General features: G+C 40.4%; 1 protein-coding gene and 1 long non-coding RNA gene across 4 annotated transcripts in view; one reads left to right on the top strand and one right to left on the bottom strand.

Annotated features, from left to right (window-relative positions):
* LOC143845320 (uncharacterized) overlaps positions 1-5,216 on the bottom strand; it is a 45,412-nt gene extending 40,196 nt beyond the window's left edge. The window contains exon 1 of the long non-coding RNA XR_013234357.1: positions 5,085-5,216. This is a non-coding gene — a long non-coding RNA (uncharacterized LOC143845320). The remainder of the gene's footprint in view (positions 1-5,084) is intronic.
* The window catches only part of GALNTL6 (polypeptide N-acetylgalactosaminyltransferase like 6), a 542,786-nt gene that overhangs the window by 140,448 nt on the left and 375,320 nt on the right, over positions 1-27,018 (top strand). The gene's annotated exons all lie outside the window — the stretch shown is intronic.

The following is a 27,018-nucleotide window of genomic DNA, read 5'->3' as shown; positions in this document are numbered from 1 at the left end:
GTTTCTCCAGATAATTATCTGGCATGTGTGTTTAGGCCCATTTAGCATGACTTGAGATAGGTCCTTCACTAGCTTTCAGCCTTGTGTTTTGGAATGCCCAGAACATGTTCTTTTGTGTAGATGGAGAAAAAAAAAAGCACCAGTACAGAAACAATATGAACAAAATGGAAACAGTGTGACAACTACCGAGGCCAATCTTGTATCTTGTTTTCATTTTATGTTTTTAGGACAAGCAGTTGTAAATTTTGTTCTGTTTTCAATTAAATAAATTGTGCTTAAATCCTGAGTAGAACAAATCTTCCTTGCAGATGAGTTATCTTTTGATTCTGGAGGCTGATATTCTTGATTTACTAACTACATTACAGTGGTGTAAAACTTCAAGAATCTTTAACCTGTCAACAGTTTTGAAAATAACACCTTTTATGCCCCCATTTTATTTAAAATGAGGACCAAGAGTTTGATTTATGCCCTTATTACTTCCTGGACAGCACCAGTTGTTGAACTGTGTGCTTGACCAGAAGGTTTAAATGTGATGGTGGCACATGTCTTCACTTTGAATTAAATGCTTTTAAAATTTTGATCTAGATTTTAAATTTTGCCTACATAAGGCAATGATGGGGCAGTAGGTGGATGAAAATATTCCTCATGACTGACAGTCTGTTTAATGCTGCTGAGGCTATCAAGATCTGAAGTCAATCTAGTTTTATGATTCAGCTTTTCTCTGCAGTTTCTGAGTGAGAGATAGATGTTTAAATCTGCCTGCTCTTTTACGCAAGATTTCATAAATTAGTAAGATTAGCTGAAACTTTACAGTTTGCTAGTTTTATGGTTTAAATTATATAGAGGTCAATGATTGTTCTGTGAACAATGCAGAAACCAAGAAAATATTCAACACCAATCAGCGGGAAAAATAATTACTGCATTTTTATGGAAGGTTATGAACATTCTACCTCTAGGTTTTTCCCAGCTGTATTAATGAAAACAATATTCTTGGTGATTCTTGGGCTAACTTCACATAATCAGAGACTCTTTATGGTCTGTGTAGCAACCTCTATTGGTGCAGCTGTTTTTGTGTGGCTATTTTTACCATGCCACTAAAAATGTTCGTCAAAAGAAAGCATAATCCAGACACTTTTATGTGAGTGAGAGCATGGTGCCATGTAGTTTGCACATTCAAATAGTATTCCACTTTGTTACTAATGATGATTAATGTTTACAACAGACCACTAAAACAAGATCATTCAATGTCTTGCTCAGTGTCTTAAATTTGCTCACGGCAGTCCCAAGATGCTGCTGTTTCTGTCCTAAACCAGGGCTTGAATATGCTTATTTTTATTTACTTGTTAAAATATTTATATCCCTTATCACATTGAAGTCAAGGGATTTGCCAAGTGGGCAAAGAAGAATGCCCAACAACTTAATTCTGACAAGACAGATGATGGTGGTTTGTAGTGCTGATGTTCTTGAGTGACTTGACCTTTTTTCTTTATAAGGCATGACATTATCTTTGTTGGAAATGTACAGGGCCTTGGGGTCCTTTTCAATGCTCAGTTGTTCTTTGGAAAACAACTACTGGCAAACCTTTTTCCCAACTATGTTTAGTCGAAACATTGTCTTCTTTTCTAGATTCAACTGATCTGAACAAAATAAACCATGGTGCTGTAGCCTCAAGGCTTGACTACTATAGCATAGTTTGGAGGGCCTGCCCTTGAAACTAATTCAGAAGCCTCAGCTGGGGCAGGATGTTGCCACCCATTTGTTTATTGGAGTGGGATTATTTGAATGTATAATAGTTCCTTTTTATTAATATTTCGGGAAAGAAAGAACAAGGGGTGGAAAAACTAAAAATCCAGCGACTAAATAGAATGATAAAAGGGGGAAGGTAGTATTTTAAAAGTAGAGACAATCACATATCTATACAGCACTAAGCACTGTTTCCAGTTTGTCTAAGCAAGGGCTCAATTGAAATTGCTGAATATTACCTAAAGGTCTTTAGGACCTAAGAACACATATCTCTTGTTATAGCTCTGTGTATATGCTTAGATCAGCCCAGTGATCTCTTCAGACCATACAGTAATCATAGGTGCTACAACTGGATTTTACATGAAAAGAAAAAGCTTTTCTCTATGGCCATCCTTGTTTTGGAACAGCTTTCTGCCTGACAACATGGAGAGCCTCTGGGATGGACCATGGCTCAGTGGTAAAACATCTGCTTGGCAGAAGGTCCTAACTTCAACCCCTGGATTTCTAGTTAAAAGAATCAACTAATAAGTGTTAAGAAGGAACTCTTCCTAAGATACTGAACTGCCAGTTCAAGTCTGAGTGGGCAATACTGTCTTTAATAGGCCAGTGGTTTGATTCAGTATAAGGCAGTTTCATATATTCATGTATTTCCCCCAGTCACAGTAAACCTTAGGCAACTTCATGTGTAAAGTAGACTGCCTGCCACTCTTTCTTGTATCAGTTCAGCTTCAGGAGAAATAAAGAGCAAAATGCATAGTTTATAATTGGATTGTCTGCCTAAAGTAAATTGTATATTGTAAGTTCTGCATCTCTCTTTAATGCTTAGGAAATGTTCTGACTTGAGTCAGATGTTCTGAATTGATGATGTGAACATATGTTTCCATTCTGAATATACATGATGGTGTGAGGAAAACAATAAAATGTGATAACAGACAATATATAGGTCAAATTACTTTGAATGATTTGGGTCCCCTGTGATAACAATCGACTCTTTCCCAAGAATCTTGCAACTAGCTTTGCAGCGAAACAGTGAAGTTCATTACATTATTAGGAAAACCAGACCCTTTCGTCAACATGAAGTTTTACAGATACAAATATGGGTGAAACTTTGTATCCAGTTGCCCAGAGTATATTGTTAAGAAACATCATGTAGATAAAAATCCTGCTTGGATTATTGAGACTTGAAATTCAATACTAAAAGCAAACTACTGGGACAGAACTACAGTGAGCTTCCGCCCCATCAGGAGAGCCTATGAAATTTGTATAAGTGCAAGTCTATAGTTCCAAAGGTTTGAAAGTTTTAGTAAAATTTGGATTCTTTGTAGCAGAGAAAAATATGTAAGGCATATATTTTGGTTATTAGGTATTTGTCCTAGAAGCACAGCTGGGGCAAAATATATAGAGTTGAAATGCTGCCATAGTTGTTTCAAAGATCAGCAATTTCTCTCTGGATTTGCTTGTGCAAACATTTTCTAGCTCTGTAACTGCTGCCAAATTCAAGTTGGTTCCATATTAAATTGGCAATTTGCACTGATTCTTCCATACTGTTAGAGACCTTCTTCATGTTGTTTCTCGGAGTCCCAATCCACAATAGCAACATTTTGTGAAGATCATTGTGGCACTGGGAAAAGGCATGGGAAAGTTCTGTTCTTCTACTGATGAAAATGTATGGATTCAGCCCTTGGAGTCGAAACTGTGAATAAGACCTAAGTGCTGGGATAATGGATAGACTCCTGTGGTAAAAGGATGGAATCCTAAGAAAACCTCTGTTTATCTGAATCATACATTATTATAAGTCTCCTGTCTTCAAGAAGGTCATCCACACATTAGTGCAATCTAGACAACAAGTTCAAATCAGGGGTTAAAAGTGTAAAAACTCAAATAGGTAAACCTCACAGTATGTTTGTTTCAGTGGCATCTTACTCCACATTGACTGGCGATTAGGTATAGGAATGTATAAGAGATGTGGATCCTTCGGTGCTGATGTTATTCATATTTTTTGGAGTTGTGAAAAAATATAGATTTGGGGGGGGAATTTTGTAATCTACTTCATTAATGATATTTTAAGAATGAGCTTACTTCATGATCCAGAGTTTCTATTATTGGTATAGATTACAGATTATGTTGTTTTGTTAGATTTGGAATCTGTCAACTCTACTTCCAGGTGCTAAAATAATCTTTGCTTAGGAGAATTCATTGCTTATTAAATTTGATATTTCAAATAAGTTTATGAAATGCTGGGCTATGTTTATAATGTTCTGGAAAGTAAATCTATAGAGGAAATTTGTCATGTTTTGTATAAGTTATACTTTGAGGAATCACTGTAGTATTGGTATTCGATGAATTAGAGCAGTGGTTCTCAACCTTCCTAATTCTGTGACCCTTTAATACAGTTCCTCATGTTGTGGTGACCCCCAACCATAAAATTATGCAAGTGTTCTTTCACAGAAATTAAACCGAAACAGACCAATGGCATGAAGATCCAATGTTCATGATTGTATATAAATTGTTTTTTCTCCCTGGGGTTTCTCAGTTAAGTTCTGCCTCTTGCCCCACCATTGATCTCAGTATTTTCCTCTGCTTTAGACAGACGAACGCTCTATCTTGATCTACCCTGCAAGGCTGCTGTGTGGATGAAATGGAAGAGGAGCGATATCAACCACTTTGGGACCCCCTTGGAGACAAGGGCCCTGCCGCAACCGGTGTGAAAGGGTTGTTTGACATCCAAAGGGGTCCTGACCCCCAGGTTGAGAACCACTGAATTAGAGAATCGTTATTATAAACCATTGTTTGCTTATCAAGTAGCAGGAATGAGATGTATTTTGTTAATGAGGATAGGACCATGTTAATATTTTTGAGATCTTATTTGCTTATTTGTGGCTGTATCACCCAGTTTTCTGCATATGTATATTCTGGCCCATCCCAGAAAACTAAGGGAAGAGACAAAATCAACATTTGAAATGACACAAGAAGTTTTTCTAAGTTCAAAATAAAAAAAGTTTTATTTAATCTGGAAGAGAAAAGGCCAGGTGAAATCAAGTGCTGGATGTATGAGGTGAACAGACAATAAAACTAAGGTAACTTTGTATTTACAGAGACATTAGATATGTTGTTGCCAATAAGTATTTCTGCTATTCAACAAGTTTTTAAAAAACATTGAGGACAGATGCTTTCTTTTCGGTTTTTGCTTAAACACTTAAACATAGATTTCCCAATTTTACTGACGTGTGAAATTAGAAGGCAGGAACATACAATTAAGTCCCTCAAATTCTTATTTATACACAAGCCAGAATTGCTCTTCTCTTTTTTTTCTTTTTGAGTTAGTTTTCTTTTTGACTTACAGGATCACTTCTCCTTAGTACAACCTATTTCCCTTAATTGGCCTTGCATGGGAATCCTCCATGATCAGGATATTCCCTTAGTCTCCTTCTCAGTCTATAGTCAATGCTTAACTGTCTCTTCTTCAGTTCCCGTCATTGCTTAACTGACTCTCTCAACAGAATTCCATTCAAACTGCCTGTCACTCAAAAGTTCTCAGACTCTGTTAGGCATTAAGCTCTGACAGTCCATCACAGGAGGCTTATCACAGAAAATTCTGCAGAGACTTTTCTCCTGCTTGTCCTTTGATAATAATGGGGACTTTGCTGGTAAACACATTGCCACCATAAATCAAAATGTTTGAATGTGGATGTCCCCCAAACATTACTGGACACAAATAGATATCACATGTGATGGATAGTAAATGGTTAATGCAAGAGGAAGAAGAGTTGAGTTTTATACCCCCACTTTTCTCTACCAGAAGAAGTCTCAAAGTGTCTTACAACTGCCTTCCCTTCCTTTCCCCGCAATAGGCACCCTGTTGGTAGGTGGAACTGAGAGTGCTCCGATATTGCTTCTCTGTGAGAACAGCACAATCAGGGCTGTGACAAGCCCAAGGTCACCCAGCTGGGTGCATGTGGAAGAGCAGGGAATTAAACCCAACTCACCAGATTAGAAGCCACTGCCCTTTAACCACTATACCAAGCTGTCTCTCTAACCCAGTCTGAGAACCTTAAGTGACAAGGGATTCAAAATCAATTCTACAGTTGAGAGCATTAATTAGGAGTGACAGTTAAGAACTGAACAGTTACCTGGGAAGGAAGGTTAAGAGTGAGAGGATCAAGAAGGATCCTCATTGAAGTCTGAGATAAATAATTCCTAGAAAAGAGGGGGGGGGCAGGGCCAGATTTACATGAAAAGAGCCCTAGGCTATTCCACTTATGTGGCCGTTTCACCTCCCATTTTAAAGTTTGTAAATTACATGAGAGATAATAAAATACATCATTACTGTGATATATATCAATATGTTAAATAAAACATGTTGTGATTGGTACTAACCTTTATAAAAATGTGGAATATAGGCCCCTCTTGATTTTGAGGCCCTAGGCTGAAGCCTAGTTAGCCTATAGGAAAATCCGGCCCTGGGCGGGGGGGGGGGTTGTTCTACCCAGTCTGAAGAAAATAGCTCCTAGAGTTGGGTATTTATGTGGTAGATATTAAGTCGTTGAGGAGGAAAATTGGGACTTGTTTGAATGTTCCTGCCATCACGAGTGGTCCCTATAATTTTTCCTCCTACAGGGCAGAGCAGCTCACATCCTGGGCAGAATACATTTGGTGTAATCTTACAATGGGCACTGCAAGACCCTGCACAGCTCAAGATTGCTGCTGAATAGAGGTTCCCATGTTAATGAGTGGCTGCTCACTGCACAGCTTAGAGGGAACCCTGATCATCAACCACTTAAGTGTCTGGCAGACACACAAAAAAACTTATGCTTGATTATTGAAGTATTATTGAAGTAGAAACTGCTATGAAATCTCTCTCCTCAGTAAACACTTGTCTGAAAAACTAAAAATCTATGTGTTTGGGAGCCAACTTTTATTTCTATTTATTATACAAACTATACCAGGATCATTCTTGTTGTTTTTTCACGTCCTAAGTCCTAAGCCTGATTTGATACCTGAGCCATTAGTATATTAAAACAGTGTATATTGAATTACAATCAGCCATTTTCAAACAAAGACAAAACGAGGATTTTAGTTGTACCCTCAGTTTCCTAGGCTGGGTCAGCATATGTCTGTATACATTTAAATAACTGGATGGGACAGACAGAAAAATGAGTAAGGAAAGGGGCTGCCCAATCAAGAAGAAGATTGAGGGAACCTGGGGGAATCGTCGTATCATATTAGTATAACATCAAGGTTAGCCATTCTGTCTCATGCAAAAAGAACTCATTTACTTCAAAGATAGTACAATAGGACAAGAATCTTTTCAGAAGAATTCCAAATGGTTTTTTGTTGTTGCAGGAAATCTAAATGTTTAGGAACTCAGTGGAAAGCGCAGGTACTCTGAAACCTTTTGAATGGAAAGAGAAAGAGCCTGAAGGCAGCTGAGGGTGACAACCAGTTCTCAGTGAAGAAACAGATTGTAATAAATGCTTTGTGATGAAAATTAATACCATTATGTTCCTTCTCACTTCTCACAAGTCTGGCTGACTCTCATCTCCACTATGGATATTTTGAGAATGCTTGCAGAAGCCCCTGAAATAAAAAGGGTAAAGGTAAAGGTATCCCCTGTGCAAGCACCGAGTCATGTCTGACCCTTGGGGTGACGCCCTCTAGCGTTTTCATGGCAGACTCAATACGGGGTGGTTTGCCAGTGCCTTCCCCAGTCATTACCGTTTACCCCCCAGCAAGCTGGGTACTCATTTTACCGACCTCGGAAGGATGGAAGGCTGAGTCAACCTTGAGCCGGCTGCTGGGATTGAACTCCCAGCCTTATGGGCAAAGCTTTCAGACGGCTGCCTTACCACTCTGCGCCACAAGAGGCTCTAAATAGCTTAAAACAAATTGCCAAGGAAAAATTGGGTCTGCTAGTATGCTACTGCCCTAACCTCCTTGTGATAGTTTATAGTAGAGCTGACTTCTTGCTAAACACTTTAAAGAGATTAACAGTATATACCATGACATGCAGATCAGTGTTCTATGTCTTAAGCAGCAATAATTTAACTCATGATACCAACTCAAAGATCAGAAAGATGAGGCCAGCAATTTATCTGCTAGCTAATATTGTCAGAAGGTACAGGTTTGTCCAGGTATTTCATGGTTTGAGGATTAGATGTAACTATATACTCAGGTCACAGTATTCACTTCTTTCACAGAATGGAGTTACAATAAGTGGTATTGAGATCTGTGATTGACAAGAAGTATGAATCCTCAGGATAGGTCAGCCCTGGTATAAATATTTGAAATCAGTCTTCAGTTCTGGTCTTTCTTATGCACTGTAGCTTCAGTTCAGGCCTGTGTGGTATAGTGGTTAATGTTGAATTTCTATTCTGTAATGGAAGCTTGCTGGATGTTCTTGATCCATATATTGTTGCTCAGCCTAATTTTCCTCAGAGGGGAGGGAGTACATTGTAAAGAGAAAAAAAACTTTACCTCCAGGTTCTGCTTGAAGGAATCCTAATCAGTCCCATACTGGCTCCTAATCTTGGTGATTATAACTCCAGGCAATCGCCAACAAGTACATAGAAATACTCTTTCCCTCCCTGTCAGTTTGTCAATACTTAGTTATTCCCATAGCTACATATGGCTTGAAACACTTTTGAACCTATGGCAATGACTATTTTCACATTGTCCACATTTTGAGGGAGCAGAAAACCATATTGAGGGCCAATTGTCTTTAACCAAGTTGCCCTGTAAAGGTTGACATTTAGATTGAGTAGAATATTATTAAGCTTACAATTTGATGATTTTGTCCTAGTAACTACCATCAATCTAAGAAATGAAATGTTTCACAATTCAGTTGCAGTTGTTTTACTGCATGTTAGATGCAGTATATATCTATTCAGCTTGATGATGGGCATTATAGGTCATCAGTGTATTGTAACCTAATTGCCAGTGTGAAATGATCACTCTTTTCGGCAGTGCTCTCTTTCTTTGTAGCTTGTGAGTCTAACAATGTGTGGAGAAAATGTCAAAGAACAAACTTGCTCCTTTTATTTAGTCATTAGGGTGGAGGTCCAGCACATGTGGGAGGAAATGGAATGTAATGGCCCTACCCCACCATGACTGAGTGGCGGCCTTGCCATTCACTGTGCATATTCGCCTCACATGGGCAACATCCCTATTCGCCTCACATGGGCAACATCCCTATTCTAGTGATTGGAAAGACTTCTTTAAACAGTTCCAGTCACAAGGATAAAGCCTACATAGCCAATGCATACAGGAGGGGCCAGCATATATAATCATAACTGGAGGACAGGGCTGGCGCACTCCCACTTTATTTTTGATGTTGAACATATCTTCTGGCACGCCCTGTGGGATGGAAATGGGTATGGGCATGATCTCCGTAGTCCTACCCCTGGAAGCACGCCAGAAGACATGGAGAGGCTGCCAGCAGAGGAGGCTGATGACATGGCTGAAGTGCCAGCAAAGCTGATAGAGGTGGAGGTGGGGCCCCTGAAGCTGCCAGGGACTACCTCACAACCTGCAGAACCACTGTGGGGCATGGTGCCACCCTTGAAGCTGGCTGGAGCCACTGTGGAACTGCTGTTGGAGAGGCACCACCGCTGAAGCCAGCTGGAACTACTGTGCAAATGCTGCTTGGTGGGGCAACGCCCCTGAAGCAGTCTGGGACTGCCCCGCAACCTGTGCAACCACTGGAGGCTGGTGCACTCCTGCTATGACAGGTAAGGAGGGAGGGGGAAGGGGGAATATCAGTGTGTCTCTGTCTGAGAGGAAGGGGGGAGGGACCAGCGAGGAGGTCAAGGAAGCTAGAGGGAAGGAGGGAGTGGGAAGGTAGAGATGGGGTGGAGGAGTCTGCATGATTGTGTGTGTGAGGGAGGGAGGGAGAGACCAAACAGTCCTGGAGCAGGTATGTTCCACATACCTGTGAGAGGCAGGCTGTCACAACATTTATTCATATGCCTGTCAAACCTGTATGCATATATGTAATGTGTGCAAGATATCAACATTTTATATATCATCTTCTGCATATTCACATTTATCTTACCTTTTCCTTTATGCAGAAAATAAATCAAATGGTTTAATGCATATTTTTGGAATGTTTTCATTGCAGCTCTTGCTCAATCTAAGCCTGATAAAACAGGATTTCTGCTCTTCCTATGAAATTTTCTTCCAAGGAGTACAGAACAATTTACTGGCTTCGAGATGTATATTGAGATCTGTATCTTGAAATTCTGATGTTCTAAGACTGACATAGAAGTTTTTGTTGTTAACATTTTCTAAGCTGGTATGAGCAGGCTAGAATCTTTTTATGAGATCAGTACCCAAAATAAATATTTGTGTATACTTATCCTAGTTAATGCAATAGACTATAGCTGCAAACTTGTATGTGCTCTGGTTCACCATGATTAAAATTATTTTAGTTCTTAACCCCCATTCTCCAATCTGTGATCTTTACAGGTTTACATGTTTGTGATGGTGTTATCATTGTGTGGGTTAATTTTTATTGCCCTGTATATCTTCTTATGTAATAAAAATATTGAGTTTACAAAACCTGTTCAAAGAATCTGTAGTTTGGTGCAGAGCATATTTAAGATAACCAGGAAACAAACAAAATAAATCTGCTACATCAAAGTGAAAAGGAAAACATTTTGGCAGTATTTAGACTTCTGTTGTAAGACAGCAAATCTGTTTCCCTACCCAGTACACATGGAGTGATTACAAAAAGAGACTCAGGTTTGAATCCCCACTAGAAGCTTATTAGGTTACTTTGGGAGAAGTATATATCAAAATTCAGTCCATAGTAAGGTTGGCACTCTTATTGCAGTGCTGCGGAATGTCAATATGACCTGGGCAGGGTGCATGACAGACTATAAACAACCTCTCAACTTCCAGCAGAGACTGAAATTCCTCTTTGGACAGCATGGCTGAGCCCAAGCTACCACTAGACAGAGAGAGACCGCAGTGCTAAGCTTGAGCATCGTATCATTGCTGAGCTAGCTGGCCAGACAAGGATGACTCTATAACTTTGCTGGAGAGATGTTTTGGCGTCTTCCTTGCCTGTCCACCTAGTCCAGTGGCTTCCTTTTTCCTGGGCACCAGCAGCCACATCTTTCTTGCCAGTCCAACTGCAATGTCATAGCTATGGTGGGTGCTGGAGCTTCCTTCTGTGGGATGGCAGCTGATAGACAGCTGAGCCACCCAACTTGCCCTGTGCCACTGCCTGGCCAACTGGGTGGAGTTAGGGTTTCCAGTTCTTAGATGGCAAATGGTGGGAATGTAGAGGGACAGAAACTTTGTACAATGCCACAGCATCACTTTTGGGCACATACTTAAAAGTGATGTCACTACATTGTGCAAAACTCTAGGAGTTTTTCCAATTTCAATAGCAAATATAATAGAGATTGAGGAAGTTCCTAGAGCACCATTTAGCATCACTTTTGGGTAATCCCAATATAATCCCAAGAATCTATACCACCTCACCACATGCTAGCCCTATTCTGATGCATCACTGAGTACCCCAGAGGGCATAGTTTTGTAAATAGTTAGTTCTGTAATTCAGAATTAAATTGCACTTTGCCTGTATCTGACCTGACCTTTAAAAGCAAGATATTAAAGTCCATTCCCTTGGCTGGAAGAAAAACTAGTCAGATATCTGCTCTCCCTTCCCCTTGGCTGGCCTGTTCTCCCACCAATATATCTTTCCCTGCTCCACACCCTACTGATTGTGGCACAACCCTTCTCCCTCAACAGGTGAGACAAGACAGAAAACCAGTTTGCAGACAGCAGTCCAGATGCCAATACTCACCTGGATCTGGATAAGATTTAAAAAAAAACCCAGATACCACCTCTCATCTGGTATAACACAGAAAGAGACAATCAACTCTCACCGGATATACTATTACAGGCTGTTTGAGGCACCTTCACATATTGGGTCAATTCTCTACCTTTTGTCAAATATAACACAAACACATGTGAGTTATGGGTTCTTATAAACTCCTGTGTGTGCAGTTCTGGATTAAGATCAGGACTGTGGTATATGTGAAGAAGGGACTTTGGCCTTCCCACTGCTCCATTTTCCTACCCTGATATAGTCTCTAGGGGATGCTGTTTGGGAAAACCCACATGTTCCATGGGATACATGTGAGTTACCCCATAGGCCAATTGCCCCCCCCCCCCACTGGATATATTTTTTGCAGGAGGGAAGGATGAAGCGCCTTCTGTATCCTATGTGTACAGGAATTGAGAGCACACAACTCACATTTGATTATATTACACCTGATTCCAGACAGGGACCAAGACCAGGGTTGCCAGCCTCCAGATGGAGCCTGGAGATCTCCGACAACTATGTCTGATCTCCAGACTACAGAATCAGTTTCCCAAAAGAAAAGATAGACTCTGTGGCTATGATTCCCTCCTTTCCCTAAACCTGACCTTTCCTGTGCTCCATCCTCAATTCTCCAGGAATTTTCCAACATAGATGTGGCAGCCCGAGCGAGGACCAAACTCTGTAATGTGCGGGGAATGGGGAGGCGGGACCATAGAGTGCTTTGAATGTGAAAATGATGCATTTGTGCTAGGCTTGGGACTATTCAGGAAGCCAGTGCTGAAGTTTAAGCAGAGGTATTTGTCTGCTTATTGATGATGGAGATTATTTTGATGGCAGAGCCCTGCACAGAGATGAGAGGGCAGACAAATAACAGTGGACTATTCCAGAGGGGTAGCCATGTTAATCTATTGTAGTGAAATAAAGCAGAAGTCAAGTGGCATCTTAAGCACCAGGGACACAAGCCATGCAGTACCTTTTATTAGGACCAATCCAGTGAAACATAATAGAACTCATAAAGAAGTGAGCTCTGACCCATGAAAGCTCATGATGGGATAAATGCTAGTTTTTAATGGACAGCAAGAGAAGAAAATATTTCTATAGAAGTATACAATGACTGAAGTATGAACCAATGCAGAGAAGGCTGCACTTTTACCATGTAGTTGGGAGACCATTACTTGGCTAGATTTGAACATGACATGGTTTGCTGTTGAATTAGATACGAGGACCCCAGGAGGGAACCAGAGCAGAAAAAGAAATAGAAGGGAAATTGGAAGATTTGAATACTCTGAACTGAGTATTGTGGCATGGGTCACTATATTGAGAGAGCTGTTCTACATAACCTTCTCTGCTGTGAGATCATTGGGCTATCTTTTGAACTAGAAGGACTGAGCCTCAATGTTATCCAATGTAAAATGGATAAATTGTTTTCTGAAAAGCAGTTTATGCACTTACCGCTTAATTGTGTAATAATGCTGCGTATGTGTGTTTGTATATGTGAGTGAATGTGAAACTATTGTACCCTTGCCTGCTTGGTTATATGCCATTTTAGGGTTTGCCTTTGTGCTCATGGTAGAATAGATTTTTCTTTGTGGGCCTCTCATCATGTACAGGTATTGCTTTGTAGAACTGGAAGCACATGGGAGTACAGGCAGTTCAGCTGGAATAGAACATTTTATGATGACTTCACCTTTAAGCCCTCAGCTTTGCCTTTGGATAGGCCTTTTGCTTTCTAGATTTGTGCCTTTTAAGAGTTGGCAAAGCTGTTTCAAATTGATCCCAGCAGAAAGCGGGGGACATTGAAGGAGAATGTTGGAATGTTGAATGAATGAGGCAGGGAAGAAAGATGGAGCAGAACAATTCAGCCCACACACACGAGAGAGCAAGTGCGTGTGAGAGAGCAAAGATGTGTAAATAAATAACTACATAGAAAGATTCTCAACGAAACTTTATCCTTTGTTTGAATCTCCTATTAAAAGGCTATTTCTCATTGATTAAACAAATAGATTCAGTAAAAGGATCACATTTATTAAATGCCACATTTATTAAATTCTAGTACATGACAGCTGTGAGATATCACCAGATGCTGACTTTGACGGTGTTGTCAGATGCTGTTTGATTTTCCACATGCTTCCACCAATACTGCCAAATACTGACTGCTCACAGAATAGGCTTGTTCACATTGCTGGATTTCATTCTCCATACTAGCAAGTCGTCAGTATGTTGTCCACATACTGAGCTGGCAGCCATCTCTGATTACAGCAGTGCAGTCATGAAAATGCCGGTCAGCTTCTCATGTGTCCCAGTCCAATTCATACTAGCTTTTCACCATTGAGTTGTACATGTCATGTCTTCTTTTTTTTTCAAAAAGAGACTGACTGTTCATCATTGTCACAGAATGAAAGGTTTTTAATACATAGGAATTTGTTCTGCATTAATAAATTCATCTCTGGATCTCACTATGTACCACTTCCTTCTTAGTCTGAGCAATGAACATCTGTCAGTTCCCACTGATCCATACAAATACCTTTGGTTTGGAAATAGGTAAAGCTTCTGTTCTGTATTTAAAAAAATAAATGTTGAGGATGAAAAAAGAAAAGAAAAACATTTCCAGTTGCTTCCAGATGATGGAGTGACATCACTGCTATTGTATTGTTGGAAGGTACTAATAGGGTTTTTAAAAAGTTTGCCTGACATTTAATTTTGAGGCTTCACTGGTTTTAATTAGTTCATATCTCTTCTTTTTTTCCATTTTGGATTTTAGCATGTGGAGAAATTGGCACGAATTTTACTATGGTTATGTTGAAGGTATGCTATTAGCACATCAGTGCTATGGAAATTGGCACATGAAATTATGGCAAAAGCACAATGCCTCAAGCCTCCTGATGCGCAAGATGCAGATGTCTTGTTATTTGCTAATTATACAGATTGTCTGAAGAGCAGCAGAATACAGTGAAATAAATTGGCTTCAACTGCTGTAGCCATTTCAGGAAAGTTGCACACATGCTAAACAGACAGACAGATGGATATACATGCTTGATAATCAACAGGTTGGCAGTCATACTGTTTGGGGATGAAGCACCTTGTACTAACCAACCTTACAAAGTATAGTAAATCAGGTTCTAAACAGTCAATTTGGTGCTTATATTTCTCAAACAGCACCCCCAAGGGGACTTTTATATGTAGTTTGTGACATAGCATGTAGCCACTGTCTCATTTTGCTACCATTGCCCTGTCACCCACGTGTGATCCAAAGAAGCTAACACCTCTCCTCTTTCCCTCAGTGCCCTTACAAACAGCACAACTTGGAATGTTTGCTCAGCTGAGCCCCTTGAACTCTCACAAGATGCAAGGTTTCTGAAACCTCTACAGGTTTCATCTTTAAATATTCTGAAGGAGCAAAATTTATAATAGGAGTGAAAGGGAAGGAGCAAAAGTTATAATAGGAGTGAAACAGGATGGTGAAAGGCAGGGCCAGAGGGCAACAAAGGGTGGTGGCTGGGAGCAGCAGTTTTGTGCTAATTCCTGATTGAACTGGCTATGTTTTTGAACAACTGTCCTAGAACAAAGTTCCAGTGGTGCTTTTCATATCACCAGTGTTTAATTTTGATATCGGATGAAGTGTGCGTGGATACCAATGCTTATACCCAAAATTAAACTTTGTTGGTCTTAACGGAGCTACTGGACTCAAACCCTGTTCTGTTGCTTCAGACCAGCATGATGACCCACCTGAATCTATTTGCAGTAGAATCATAGAGGTATGTTACAAAAGATGCAAGTATTTGCCTTGAAGAGATGCCTGCAATGCAGAGTGGTTCTTCCAGTAAGATTTCATATTTATCTAATTTCATATGTAAACTTTGGCCACTTGTGTTGCTTGCCTGTAGACCAAGATAAGCAATTTAGCCTTGACACTTCTATAACTTGACTCACAATCAGAGAGTCTCATCCCCTCTCACGTGCCTTTCCACTTACTAATGGGATGGGGTAGTTGTTCACAGAAGCAGGTAACTCTCACTGAGACCATTCCCAGATTTGAGACATACCTTGTTTTAGATATCCATTGTATGCTTTGAGTCATCACACATTTGGGTTTTCCTCCCCTCATTTCCCAGGCCGAAATTTGCCATATGTTTTCCGCATCTGACTCAGAAGGAGGCAGCCTCCCATCATGCTTTGCTCCCTTCCCCATTTCCAAAAAAGTTTCTTTTGCAAAATGGTGCCTCTCTCAGGCATTGTGATAGCCTCCCTCTCTTCCCTTTAAAAACACAACACCACCTTAGCTTATTGTGTTACAACTGCAGTATGCTGTAGTATGACAAGCAAGATCCTATTTTTATGGTTAGAGACAGCTTTGTAATGCCATTTTTGGATATTTTGGGATAGAGGGAGAAGGATGATGAGGAAGAGGACATGCACAAATGAATAAAAATGGTGACTGGGAGGAAAAACCCGAATGCAAGGATTTCTCCATTGGGCAGTCCTGAATTAGAATCCTCCTTAAAAAATGAAATTGCTGTAACCGGGAAATCCTTAGCTGTGGAATGAGTGCACTATTGCAAATGAACACAAAGTTTAGCACTTTAAAAACTCAGAAATGAGGGATATCACTAGTGTGGAAATGGTGTGTGACTGGTAAACTTTTGGATCACCAACCACATTTTCCTCCTCATTTATTTCTTAGTGTTTGCCAACAACTGTCCCATATCAATTTGTCATAGGCCCAGTCCTTTTCTAGACTAATCTTCCAGTTTCTATTAAAAGATTTGTTTGTTTGTTTTTTGTTTTGCTTCCTTCTTACTTTGAAAACAAACATGAATTTGGAAATTTCTAATTAGAACAGTTCACATGAATCTTCATAATTCTAAATTAGATTATTGTCCTTCCATGTTTTGGGGTATCTGGTGCTTAAGTACATAAGAGGAGCCCTACTAGATCACACAACTGGTCCATCTAGTCCAGCTTCCTGTCTCACATTGTGAACAGCCAGTTCCTCTGAATGGCCAAAATAGGGCAAAGAGGCTGAGATCTTCCCCAGATGTTGGCTCCTGGCACTGGGATTCAGAGGTTGATTGCCTCTGAATATGGAGGTTCCTCTCAGTCACCATAGCTAGTAGCCACTGGCAGACCTATCTTTCATGAATCTATCTAATCCCCTGTCTGTGACCATCACTACATCCTCTGGCAGTGAATCCCACATTTTAATCACTCGCTATGTTTCCTTCTTTACATTAGCAATCCCACAAGCATTCTTTTGACTAAAGAAAAAAAAGGACAAGAACTGATCACAGATCTCCCCTATATCATTATGTGAGGGAGATATTATCTTTTTATTTTTTCCCGTTTAATATACTTTGTTTGTGTGAAAGGTAAAATCATTAATCTTTCTTGGCTTTCTTTACTGAATGAATTGTCCTTGGAGATTTAGGAGACCCAACTAGTGAAGGCAGTAATTTGTTAACCGTTTGACTGGATGCATTCATTAGTGTTAATTACATACCAAAATATATTTGCAGCCCCAGCAATGAGAGGGACAGAGTGATAGGAAGACATCACCCAAACAAACACCTCACACAACAATAAGACAACACACAATCCTCTGGAATGGAAAATGGCCACAACTTTATTGGTTATGGTAGCTGGAAGAGCCTTAGCATAGCCACGACAAACAGATCCACGCACTGACTGACCCTCGTGCCAGTCTATAAAACCCCCAGCCCCAGCCTGCCTTCTGGGGAAGGATTGACCAGAGGATGACAGGATGTTGGGAACCATGTGGATAGTAGTGACTGAGTGCTCTCCTCTGCCATTTGAGAGTTCAGATGCCTTGACATTCCCCAACTGATCTTGCCCCTTGAACCCGTACTCCAAAATCCCTTAAGGAGATCCCCCAGTTTGGAAAACTGGGCACCCCAGCCAACTTTTCTCTGAAACGGCTCCAGCCCCATGTTGATACCAATAATATAGTTGTGACAAAGGAACAGCACAAGTATAATAGACACACACCAAATAAATTGATTAATGTTCTACAACACATACAATAAAAGCACAAGGCTGAATTATCTGGCATGGTGAGCCCTTAAGTCCATGCTGGGCCCAGCAGCCATGTCAGGCCCAGTCTGAATCACCCATCCATAGGGGGAGGTGCAGAGACACCCTGCAGCTCTCTGCTTGACCTACCCGTGCTGCTCAGGCCTGCCAGACTTGCACATTTTCCCATCCTGATCTGCTCAGGCCTGTAATAGAGTCCAAGGTGAGTTTGGGTTCCAGCTTGCTAATGGATCATGCACCATTAAAAATTAAATGTGAAAAAGCACAGACAATTTGCATTCATTTGTTAAGAATTGTTTTGTAAACTATGTTAAACTCAGAACAAATAATTTTTAAGTGTAATATTTAAGTGCACTTAAAGTACAATTTACACAGGAGCTTTCCACTTAGACAATATGCTCTTTTATTTTTATGCTACTTAGATTTAATAGACAACAATTATTAGTGGCAAGAAAGAACTAAACTTACTGTAGAACAACCAAGAACCCTTGTCGCGATTTTTGTTTTTACAAAATGTTACTTCGACCAAGAGAAAACCAGATAGATCTTTTCATAGAGTTCGAGGCTGTCCTGCCTAACCTTCCATTTCTTTTTCATATATTAAGAAAAATGTTCTTGTCTCTGCCTTGCAATAAAGGTCCTCATGCCTTGCATACATGAGCCTCTTGTGGCGCAGAGTGGTAAGGCAGCACACATGCAGTCTGAAAGCTCTGCCCATGAGGCTGGGAGTTCAATCCCAGCAGCCGGCTCAAGGTTGACTCAGCCTTCCATCCTTCCGAGGTCAGTAAAATGAGTACCCAGCTTGCTGGGGGGTAAACGGTAATGACTGGGGAAGGCACTGGCAAACCACCCCGTATTGAGTCTGCCATGAAAACGCTAGAGGGCGTCACCCCAAGGGTCAGACATGACCCAGTGCTTGCGCAGGGGATACCTTTACCTTTTTACCTTGCATACATCTGATTCAAGTAAGTCAAGGTTACAGAACTGTGTATGTAGGGTTGCCAGTTCTGTATTTGGGAAATTCCTGAAGATTGAGGCATGGAACCTGGGGTTTGGTAAGAGAAGGAAACTCAGCAGGGAATAATGCCATGGGGTCCATCCTCCAAAGCAGCTATTTTCCACAGGGGAACTGATCTCTGTATTCTGGAGATATCTTGCAGATATGGATGACGGTATCTGTGATGCTTCTTCTCCACTCACACAGAGTACCTTCAACCTTCAACCTTCAGCAACCTCTCAGATTCAAAATTACCAATAGGCCAGGATGTCAAAACTGCCCTTCTTTTCACACTCAGGGTAGCCCACATCACTTTAATAAGTCCTTATTCACACAGAGCTACTCAGAATGAGGCTCAGATACTGTCCTAATCATATATTGATATTGATATTGATATTGTCATGTTCACCTCTCCCCTCCCAACATTGCCAATGATGGGCCTGGAGGGGCTGGGAAGGGGAGGGGCCGTGTACATAGCTATGCTTCCCAGCTATATTCTGCATGTTTGCGCTACTGCTGGGGTTTCTTGAAGCCTGAAGAATATTTCAGGGGTTTCTCAAAGGTTAAAAAGTTGAAAAAAACTGCCTTAGACACACAGCTGTTAGGATTAAACAAAATAAGAGAACTTTATGATATGAACATAAATGAGGAAAATATACGATATAAATATATTATAGATATATACTATATAAATTTACTTCCATTGAACTTTTGAATAAGGTCCTATTCCTGCAACTGAGATCCTTTGGTTACAACATTTCTAGCCTGCTTTAAGCAGCTCTTTTGCACATTTTACTCTGTCAAGCATCCCACCATCTTAAACGGTTGAGGTCTCTACTACTAACTCCTACCTGTCATTTTTAACTGTTGTTGTTCCAACCTCAACTTTCAACATTCTCTCGGCATTCATTGGCCATTCTTAGGGACAAGTGGATCACAGACACATTAATCTTCAATATCTGCACTGTATGTTGATGGGGATGATTGTACCATCCATTGTTACATGCTCTTGTTCACATGCCACACATTTTATCATGGATGTTTTAGGGCTGATCCTGCATGGAGCAAGGGGGATGGGCTAGATGACCTGATGACCCCTTCCAATGTTATGATTTTAATGAGCTCTCAGCGTTCTGCAGGGCCTGTAAATGAAGCTCTTCTGCCTGGTCGGGGTGAAGCCGGGCAGCATGGAAGATCTCGCCCCCCTTACTCCATCTGGAACCCTCTGTCATCACTCCCCCTCCATATTGGGTTACCAAGGGGTAGAGTAGATATGAACTGAGTTTTACCACATCTTGTTCTATTGTCTGGGGATTTATGTATGATATGTTTATATGTTTTATTGTATGTTTTTATTGGGGTGTTATATGTCTGTAACTCGCCTTGAGCTTCCAGGGAGAGGCGAGGAATAAATAATAATAATAATAATAATAATAATAATAATAATATGATGATGATGATGATGATGATGATGATGAGAGCCACAGAGTTTCCATAACACACTGAAATTCACATATCCTGATTTATATATTGCACTGAGTAATTGTGTGTTTGTACGATCTAGAAATTCACTGCAAGAAAAATATACTGGAGCGTGGTGCATTGTGATTTTTTTTAGTTCAGATATCAGATCATTTCAGTTCATAAATGTGATTTTTAGTATTTCTGACAGAAAGCTGCCTTTGTCAGCTTTGACAATTAACTATGTAATAGAGCTGTCTAGCAGCCTCATGCATCACTCTAACACTCTGTTATTCCAATATCATATTTAGACATGGCTATTGTAGAGAGAATTCTAAGGCATTTTTCAGTGGTTTTGAAAGCTGTTGAGAATTTTAGGCAACACTCTCTAGATTAGCCTTGGAATATGATATTTTTATTGATAGGCCTGTGGGATGTTACAAACCTGTTCCACGGTTAAAACTCCCCCAGGTATCTTAACTCCCAACATAAATTCTTGGTCTGTGCTTCTCTTGTCTTTGTGATACAGGAACCACAACGTGGCTGAGTAATATAAGAATCTCCAGAATACATGGGAGAAACCATCATCTGTTTTCCCCTTGAATTAGTGTTAATTCAGTGTTACTAGGATTGACAGTGGTATGGGAAAGGGCACCTTGGAGTGCCAGAGATTTTTCCTGTTACACTGGCACATGGAAAGTAATGACGCAGTAGTTTCTCTTGCATTAGTAGGGTAAAACCTATATTGGGCTGCAATCTTCTGAAAACTGTTGGCTTGTTACTGCTTCTACAACTAGTTTGCTCATTTTAGCAGTGCAGGTCAAAGTTCATGAGCTTTCACAAGCCATGTGTGAAATCGCTGTCATCATGGAGTATTCCGAGAGCTTTACTGTGAGAGTGGCAGCTTCTCTGAATAAGGCTGTGTACGTAATCGCTAATACTGTTCATACAAGAGGTTACCAATTAAATGCCAATGTTATTTGAAATGCAGCAGAAAGTAGGAGAGGCATGGTGCTACTTCTCAGCAAATTCTAGAGTTCTTGTCTGATTGTCAAGTGAAGGCATGGGCAGAGATAGGAAGGCATTCAACTTTTATTCAGGCTCAGCTGTTTTGGTAACTGATCAGATTCTCCAATCTGTAATTAGCTTAAATAATGCATAAAAATACTGGCATGTTATTAGTTGAATGCACACCTCTAGTTACCACTTCTTAGGTTGGATCCTGTTGTTGGATACATACCTACTGCAGTAAAAAGCAAAACTCAGCTCATTGTTTAACTCATTGTGGCACATATACAAGTTCAAGTTTGTCCGTGATCCAGTCAAGCAATTATCCCACAATACATCTGATTCTGGGTTCAAGACTTCTGTTGCTGCTTTGCAGTCATGAGAGAAATGTCTTTCTTTACAGGTGATGTTTATGGATAGCAGTCTCCTTAGATGTTTGTTGCCATGGAATATAACAAAGCTTTCCTTCTACAATAGAATGTTAAGTATGTCTGATATAGAACCAATTGTGGGTGTGCAGATACCACTTTAACCATGATTTTAGCCTCCTTGTCAGGATTTCTATGGAAGGTACTAAATCTCAGATTAAGGATCCAGAAAGAATGCCTTTTTCTGCAGACCAATCTCCCCCCTCCCCAGATTTTCTGTCTCTACTCATTTTCTACTACATTACTCTAGTCTTGGGACCCTTTGCTGCATTTCAGTGAGATAAACACCCATAAATGCATAATGCTTTTTGAAAATAATTGTGAAGGAGGACATTGTTCTGCAAGAGATAGAAGGAAAGTCTTGTACTTTTTTCTCTCTTGCTTTAAATCTTCAATTTCCCCAAGCCCTTGGAGCTCTCAGGTCTAGGCCCCAATTCTCAGGGTATGAGCCTTAGGTGATCTAGCCATCCTAAACTATAGGACCAGAGAAATGCTGCAGTGGTAAACAGCAAGCCTCCCTTCCCTAGCCCACTGGCCCCAATCCAGATCTCTCATGCAATGATGATTTTTGAGGGTGAATTTAAGAATCTGATCATAGGATAAAGACAAAGGGTTGGCTCTAATATGCCACTTTCCTCTACCCAAAGGAGTCTCAAAGTTGTTTACATTTGCCTTCCTTTTCCTCTCCCCACCACAGACACCCTGTGAGGTAGGTAAGGCTGAGAAAGCCCTGATATTACTGCTTGGTCAGAACAGCTTTATCAGTGCTGTGGTGAGCCCAAGGTCACCCAGCTGGTTGAATGGGGGGGGGGGGGAGTATGGAATCAAACCCGGTTTACCAGATTAGAAGTCCACACTCCTAACCACTACACCAAACTGGATGGCCCTTAGATATCAGTTTTATCTCTCAGGAGAGGAACTTGTATTTTCAAGTAGTGCTGTAGTACGTGTGCAGTATGAAAAAAATCTCAATAATAGCTAAAATTTCATTATTTAAAATTTCATTTGAGGCAGTTATATGCATGTGACACGAAAATCATAGCATAATCCAGATACCATTTTTTCTGAAAGAAAACACATTTACATAAACAGAATGTCAATTACTGCAGCATCTTGACATTTGAACTGCTATCCGAGACCTAAATTGGCATGAAAATAGAAAGTTCTAGATAATTAAAAATGAGTCAAAACCGTTCTTAAATCTCAGTATGAATAGGTTTTTTAAAGTGCATTTCCTCAAGTGCCGTCAGAGAGGCATGATTTTAAAGCTTTAAATCAATATTTACAGCCGGTTTTTAAGATACCCTGCCTTCCCAGAGGATAATTGCCATTAAGACCATAAATGCTACCCATAGAGAAAATAATTTGTGCAACAGTGCAGAAAGCAACCAGGATGCTTATGATAACATATGATTGTAGTGAGCCATTTTATTTCGAAACAATCTGTATTCAAGACAAATAATCTCAGTTGTTCCAGAATGGCACACACACAAAAAGCAATACTTGTTTCTGGGTGGTAAAAACAGCATCAGTCCTTTGGATAAACTTGAGATAAGTAGCATGTTAGTGGCAGAAATGAAAATCTGCTGGCACTTTCATGACTAACATTTATTATGGCATGATCCAGGGGTTCCCAATGTAGTGCCTTTGGACACTTTTTTTGGCACCCACCAAGTTTTTAGAAAGTGGGTGGGGCTTTTTCCCAGAAGCCTTCTGATTGGTCATTGGGGGATTGATTAACTGCAGATTTTTTTAAAAGTTTCTTTGGGCAGCAACTGCTACCACAACACAAAGAATTTTGAATATGTGTCTAAAGGAGAGATGTAGCAGCTGCTTTGTAGCTGGATCTGCCTATTGAGGCAGCCATTTTGTGGCTATGGCTACCGCACTCTCAGAATTCCAAAGGTCCCCACAGGCTCAAAAGGTTTGGGGACCCCTGGAATAAGCTTTCATCAGAACAAACTACTTCTTCACATGCATTAAGACTGTTGCCAAAGCAGCTCATATACAATAAAGTTGTTCATTCAGACTACTGATAGGCAGCCCCCCTGACATATATAGCAAGCACCAGCATGACGGACCACTTTGCTCAGCATGTAGGCTTCGATTTGGCCAAGCAAGTGAAGCTAGCCCCTGGTAGTTCTGCAGTTGGCCATAGAATGGAGAAATCAATGGCCCCTACATGGGATGCCTCCTGACTGTTCTTACCTCCCAGACCTGTGCAGTGACAGCTAGATCTGAGCTAAGGCCCTAAGGTGCTATTTGTGCCACTTGGGCTCAGCTTCCTTCCTGTATAGCTTAGTACATATAAGCTTTGCTTCTCCTCTTACTTAGTTGTTTGCCATCACATCACTGTCTTTCTGAGGAAGAGTGCATGTACTCGAAAGCTCATGCCTTGAACAAATCTTAAAGGTGCTATTTTGTTATGCTAATTCATACCAACATGACTCCCCACTTGAATTTATTGGCTGGTGTTGCAGATTTTTTGTCATTTGGGTCAAAAAGGTTGCCTGTTACTTCTTTTTCTGATGTTTTTAGTTTATTGGAATATTGCAAAACCCTCTGTAAATGAAAACACAGTAGAATAATGATAATTTAAAAGAAAGGATATGATGACTGAGAACCAAGTTGTGATACCAATAAAGTCTTTACTATTTCATTACTTATCTGGACACTTGCACATTTTTGTGACACTGTGTACATTGTTTATAGATAACATGACACAGTGAACATGGATCAAAAGTATAACTGGTCCATAACAGTAGAAGAAATTTTTCTTTAAGAAAATATTATTTAAGCCTGTCTGGCTCCTTCATATGTGCTTCTTGGCAGCCATCTTAAGTTGCTAGCTTCAGTTGCAGCCTAGGGTCATCTATGTGGGAGAAAACTTTGAAGGAACTGTGGTGGCACATGGTGTTTGTTCACATGTGCATTTGCTACTTCATGACTATGTAAATAAGCTACTGCAAATACAACATCCTGCACCCACAGCTCTGTATTCTCTGCTTTTTGAAGTTAGTAGTGGCTCCATCAATTTGCCATAGTCATATACCAGGTTGTTGATGTTAGTAGCCCTAGCAAAGTGGAGGAAAGCTGGTATAAGGATGTCACAAAAATAGTTCCTCTCTACTATTATTTTTAGGATGTCCCAAACAATGTTTAAAATTATGAAATTTTCTTTACAATGTTATTGGAAACAATTTAAATCCGTGAAGTTAAACTGTTACTAACTCAAATAGAGATTATTCCATATGGCATTAGTAGGGGGTCCCCAAAAGACATGGGGTATGATGAAACATAAAGGTAATTAAATCCTTTGTATTTTCAGATTAGTGGCTGCCTCTAGGTTCTATTAGCATCCCTGATTCATTTGCCTCCAACACCACGTCTTTAACCGCTCCTGCGGAGCAGATTAAATAAAAGGCTAAGGTCTCCCGGGGAGGAGTTAAGGCAGGACCAGTCCCGGATAAAAATTCAGAGGGGCCCAATCAGGAGCCGCGAAGTGGCTCCTGATTGGGCCCCTCCGACTGCCACTTGGGGGCCAAGTGGTGCGCCCCCTATTAGCCACTTGGCCTGCCCTGGACTTACTGGAGCAGGAGCACTTTTCCAGCATGTTCAGATCTTGTTGAACTCTTTCTTTTCTGAGGTGTTCGTTACTCCTCCCAATTTATTGTCATTTGCAAATTAAATGAGGAGCACTCCACCCTCTCATCCAGATTATTGATAAACATGTTTAAAAGTACTGGACCTAGAACTAAGTCCTGCGGCACCCTTCTGCTCACTTCCCTCCAATCCGATGAAACACCATTGACAACTACTCTTTGGGTGAGGTTTTCTAAACAGTTTCCTATTCACATAACCATCCAAAAATCCAATCCACAGTCCTCCTGTTTACCCATCAGAACATCATGGGGAACCTTGTCAAAAGCCTTATTAAAATCCAGGTAAACAACATCAAATGATTTTCCATTATCTAATAGGCCCATCACTGGGTCAAAGAAGGAAACCAATTTAGTCTGATAGGACCTGTTAGATACAGATTCATGCTGACTTTCCTGGATAACCAAGTTGTCCTTCAGATTTTTGCAGATCACCCCCTTTAATATTTGTTCAATTACCTCCCCACAACAAAGGTCAAATTCACTGGCTGGTAATTTCTTGGATCCTCTCAATTCCCTTTTTTGAAGATTCAGAGAGTATTTACTCTTCTCCAGTCCTCTGGCATATCTCCAGTCTTCCAATTCTGCAAGTTTTCCAGAAAGTTCTTTGACCTAACTCCCAAACTGAACCAAAACCCCCAAAATTGACCAGTAATGGAGGCAAGTGAAGGACTACTGAAATGGCTGCTGGCCATTTAAACCTAACATCTTAGAGGGGGTCCAGCCATTTCAGCGATCTATTTCACTCCTTCCCCCTTAGAAGGAGGAAGAAAAATGAATGATTTAAATGGCTTGTAACAATTTAAACCTGATGGGTGGATTGCCCTACTTAACTGTGAAGTTTAAATTGCCCAAATCCCTTACCCATACAAAAGTCCAAGTAATGTTTTTGGGCAGTGCCTCCCCCTGAACCTTGGTTTGGTGTGCACAAACCAAATTCATGATGAATTTTCACTTCTGAACTGATTTGTGCTCATCCCTATTGACAAATCTTTGCAATCTGGTTCTGAGTTGCAAGATACTATCTCATCCTTCCCCTGATACTACTTTTTGGAATTGTAATCTGCTTTCCCCAAGTGAGAACTTGTTTGTAAACAGTTGTTGGGTATTGCTACTTTTTGTATCTAGAGCTAGGATAAAATCAAATTTAGTTCCCTATTCTGTCTATAAAATTGAAAATATGCATAAAATGTAGCAGGAGGGAGGAGGAACTTTCCCCTCTTGACTTCCTACTGCCCATTCCATTTTAGCAAAATGTTTCAGGGCAATGAAAATGGTTGACAGAGAGGAGAAGTTAGATAGGAAAGGTTACATGTCATCAGTTTTGACATTTAAGGTAGCAATTACCAAGCTATTAGAGGCTCTGAACTCTTTAATATACATTCCCACGAGGCAACAGAAAAGATTTTAGAAAAGTTTGCTTACTGCCAGGTAGCTGTATGTCAGTACACCCCATTTTTATAACCAAAGAATCTAATGCTAGACCTCATGACCCACACAAAAGCACTCATATCTAAACCAAAACTTCCAGTCCAGTTGCGCTCAAAGAATGTGAGGGATGAGATGGACACTCCACAATGGTTGGCAGCGAGCCTGTGTAGTTCCCATGTATGGCTGCGCAGATAGACCTCTTGATGAGGTTACAAGTTTTGCAATCCTTTTAAGTGTATTTATGGTAAGGCTGGCATTTGTTTTAAGCTTTAGTCTATTCATACTCTTCTTGGTGTATTTTTTTAATTAAGTAACTCATTGTGGCTTTGAGCTTGTGTGGCCCAACACCACAGCACTTAGATTCAGGCCTAAAATGTTCTGCGAATGGAGCAATTTCCATTCTTTACTTTA

This window comes from Paroedura picta, chromosome 10, assembly GCF_049243985.1.
Source record: "Paroedura picta isolate Pp20150507F chromosome 10, Ppicta_v3.0, whole genome shotgun sequence".
Taxonomy (NCBI): Eukaryota; Metazoa; Chordata; class Lepidosauria; order Squamata; family Gekkonidae; genus Paroedura; species Paroedura picta.
This window is presented reverse-complemented; position numbering and strand designations above follow the sequence as displayed.